Source organism: Sceloporus occidentalis, unplaced genomic scaffold, assembly GCF_023333645.1.
Source record: "Sceloporus occidentalis isolate IW3139 unplaced genomic scaffold, rSceOcc1.0.p SCAF_120, whole genome shotgun sequence".
NCBI lineage: Eukaryota > Metazoa > Chordata > Lepidosauria > Squamata > Phrynosomatidae > Sceloporus > Sceloporus occidentalis.
Genome location: NW_028317100.1, coordinates 128,918 through 133,490, shown reverse-complemented (window position 1 = coordinate 133,490; position 4,573 = coordinate 128,918).

Genomic DNA, 4,573 nt, shown 5'->3' with positions numbered 1-4,573 from the left:
CCCATCTGAATTAATGTAAAAAAAGAAGAATACAAGTAAAAGCATCACTGGAACAATGTTCCTTTCTGTGTCAGTGTTATTGCTCTCACAATTTTTTGGTACATATGAAAAACGGTCTTTTTTTCGTATAGGAAGAGGTGATCTCAGTGTGGTGAACCGCTTGGAGCTACTTACCTCACATGTTTGTTTAGCCACCATAACACTTTGAGCCCCGGAACTGCGAGTGGCTTATTGCGTTAATGTATACCGCTTCGGTGCCCAACATGTTACAGCATGGAACTGTATTCATCACCGTATTAGAGTAGGAACTTTGTCTTGTAGCCAGTGGCTAATTCATTCGCACCATTTAGCTTTGTAGGGTAGGTGGGTAGGTAGTGCATGGCTTACTGTTATTTATAAGAATTTTGCCTGTGAGTTTCCATAGATCCCCATGACTAACTTAACACAACAACAAGATCAATCTTGCCACCGATATGTATGAAATGTGGACAATTTTATGTATACTGTAGGATGCTAAATGTATCACGTTTAATTGATTATTATTATTTAGTATTTTTTAAGAACAGCTCAGAACATTAATGAAACAACGTTACAACTTCCCATCCTAACTGTACAGTTTGGTCCATTTTCACTGTTTTACATTTTTAGCGAAATAACACTCATTGAGCTATGTTTTAATCATTTAGCTTAAAGAAAAACTGCTTGCCTGAGGTTTTGATACTGTTAACTCCAAATCACAACCTGATTTTTACAGTTTTGTACAAATTTTTCTTTGTATTCACACACATTTTTACTTATTAAGTATGAAGTTCTAGATGTGATTCAGTTAATGAATTCAGAGCTTGTGAAATAAATGACATGGAAATGGTTCTACAGTGTCTGTTTTATTTCAGTGTATTATTTATACATGTATTATTGATTACAAAATGAGAAAAAAATATTGTGTATTAGTACTACCGACGAGTTGCCTAGCCACTGCCAGGACTCAAAATGGAGTAACTGGGTGTTCCTCCCATTCATTCCTGTAAGCTGGAGGTGTGATGGCAGAGCTCAGGACTGGGCCCAAAGTGAGCCCTGATTAAATTTGAGTATCTTCCCTGTAGACAGACAGTGATAAACACATAATTCCACATGTGGTATTTTTTTCTTAGCAGAACGGAGCCAGTGAATCTGTTGCAGCTTCATAGCCTCATTCACCCCCTAACTACCCTGTGGCTATAGAACGAGTGCCGTGTCCAATGTATGCTGATCATTACCATACCTGAGAACTTTTTGGCTCCAGCAACCTGGAGCCCCCCTTTGCCGGTAGGAGGTCCTGCTGATGTTGTGGGACACACACTGTATTGTTGATGGGGAAGTGGCGCATGCAGCAACGCTGATTCCACGACCCAGAGTTTCCCAGTGGTGACCCAGAGAAGCAGCACTTCCCGTGGCGTTCCCAGGTATGATCATTACAGAAGAGCAGAGAAGGCTCCTGATATCTGGTCAGATGAAAGCTGCTGGGGGTGCTTTTGCCCCAGTCTCTCTCTGACTGCTCTGCTGTGCTCAGATATGACTCACAATTGATGCCTTCATGAATGTTGGTGACTCAATTAAGTTTATTTTTCAATAATGCCAAGTCAAGGTTTCCATGAGGGCCGGTATTAGACCCATTGGGCTAATACATTCTGGGACTCATTACAAAGAATCTTCATTTCATTCATACACCGCCTGTCCTGCCGGCAGGGGTTCTGCACATAAGCGTCAAGACGTAGATTTGTTTTAGTATTCTATAATCTAACAATATACCTAATATAACTGAATATAACACAAGCAGAGGTTATTATTTAGATATAATCAACATTAAATGAACCTGAAAATAAGGGAAAAATCATATATATAAAAGTGCATATCCCTAAGGAGTGTTTCTACATTCCTCTAATACTAGTTAGTCAAAAGTGTTGTCCCTACGTGGGAAACAGGGAAGTCTAACTTAAAGCCCTAAAACCATTCCAGAACATCCCTGCCCAGCTCTGACACAGGGAGGTAAATAAAAATTGGGTCACCTAGCTCGTTTCCCAACAACTCCCTCAAGAAATCCTTGAGTCCTACTACAAGCAGACATAAGTGAGCAGAGCCCCGGTACAAGCAGAACATGCGGTAGAAACAGCACCAAAATGGAGTCCTTCTCAGCAGACAGAGGTCCCACATGGGACAGTGAGAACCATCAGCTGCAGGGGATAGGTGACCTTTCACACATCTACCCATAGCCCCTTCCCGGAAATATAAATATACGGGCACCAAATAAAATACATACATTAGACTTGTGCATTCACATTATTACAAACTTTGTGGCCAATCAGCATTTACAAGGGGAGGGACAAGCATTAGATATATAAATGTGCTGACACCATTTTAACTTGTCAGTAGCAGCAGTTACAGATTGATAAGAGTTGGAGTGTGAGACAGTGACCAAGGTTGAAGGAACAGGGGGAAGAGGTTGTGCCCAGAAGCTCCACCATTTTGCGAAAGTTCACTGGAAGGTCATGTCCCTGCCCAGTTCTCCATGTAGAAGCGGAGGAAGAAAGAAGATTTTTTGGAGCAGTGGAAGACCGCAGAAGAGAGAAGAAGGAAGAACAAAAAGTTGCAACACAAGAAGCGGAGCTGTTCGGCACAGAGACAGGGACAGGGAATTGGTTGTCAGAGAAGGTAGGGTGGCATTCCGAGAGAGCGTAAGAGAGAATGAATGAGAGTGAAAGACCTAACAAAAGTTGAAAGAAAATTCAGAGCTATTTGCTTTGTTTCATTCCTGATTTTTGGGGATTCATACAAATTGCCGTAATTGGCGAAAAAAAGGCTTTGCTTCAGGGGCAAATTGGCTTGGTTTACTCTGAGATAATCAATTCTTGATATGCCAGGCATGTCACGGAAAAACATCCCCTTGGCAACAAGTGACGTGCCTGGCGTGTCATCACTTGTCATGTCAACAGGTGTTGAAAGCGATCTATGATGTTGAGGCATTTAGCAACACTGAAATCAGCAGCCTCCCCCAGGCGTCAATGTCCGCCATATATTGTATGGCAACGGACGCCTGATTTAAAAGAGCTTAGGAGGCGATCAACGATTTAATTAAAACAAATGATGTTTTAGAGAGGTCATTGAGTCGAGCCCAATGTATTCCTGTCTTGTAGATTATTTGGGTTATATGACCACCTAAACCCCTTTTAATTCATCTTTAGAAATAAGTTATTAACATATTCCCTTTCAGCAAGAGAAATTAACTTTGGCAATGCCAAAAGAGACCACTGGAAGTCACCCTAACACTTCATAAACATTTTTTTTAAAAATAAATCATGTGTAAATTTGTTGACACTTTTAACGCAATAATTTCAAGCTGCATTATTGTATTGGTAATATATCAGCAGTACAAATAACTTGTAGAAGAATATATATCTACACACACACAAAGTACATGTAGGAAGTTTATTTTAAGTCAAAAGCTAGGTGGTCCAAGGCTTAGAACTAAGGATGTTTTACTTTACTGAGAGGGTGGTAGATAAATGGAATCATTCCCCAGCACAAGTGGTAGTAAGGGAATTTAAGTATTCTTATAATATTCATCTATTTTTGTGTTTTTGGTGTATGTATTAAGTGTCCTTTTTGAGGGTGTGCTGTGCTAAAATAGTTTCATACCTCACCCCCTCCTCAATTAGCACGATATTTCGAAGCCTCAGGGCATTTAGTGATAACAGCAGAAGAGATGTTAAAGAACATTGTGAAGAAATCCGTTTCAAAATCATTTACATTTTTTAAGCAAACCAAAAAAGAAGAAAGAATATAGAAGACAGAAGAGTAAGAAGAAGAAACATGACAATAAGCTGAGCTGTGAAAAAGGAAACAAGGAGATGGAAGCAGTTGGTGGAGAGTGAATGAGGATGAGTGACAACAAATTTCGTTTCAGAATAAAAAAGCCCTCCGAATTTTGTACGAACCAAAAGGGCAGGAAACTAATTTCGATGCCCGAAAACAAATGAACCAAAAACAAAATAACAAAAAGTTTGTCCAAATTGATTTTACATGTGCACTAGTAGTAAAGTCTAGTAGTTATGGAGGCAGGACTGGAAGCCCACTTTGAACCAGCAGCAAAATACTTGTGATAACACTCAAATGTAATATAATTTTGACATTTTATGTAGACATAAGGTTTTCTCTAGGCTGATAGTTACCCTTTTGCCTCACCTTCTTGTATCTGCTAACTAAAACTCTCACACATACTCTCGCTTGCAGATGCCAGCTGCTGTCCTAGAAGTTTTGGGTGAGGAAAGCTTAAAATCAGGACATCTACATTGTCCTTATCACAGATGAATAGAGATTGTCGTACAAAAATTGGGACAGCTGGCAACCCATACACGTCACCTGTCACTTTCTACTCCATGAATTAATGTTCATCAGTAGGAAGAAAGAAGCTATGCATGGGTACAGGTGACACCACCATAGCTTCTATGTCTGGATTATACAGTTGTAAACTCGCTCTGCAGGAGAATTGGTTTAATATTAGCCTTCTGTCATCCCATAAACCATCTATTTTTACTCA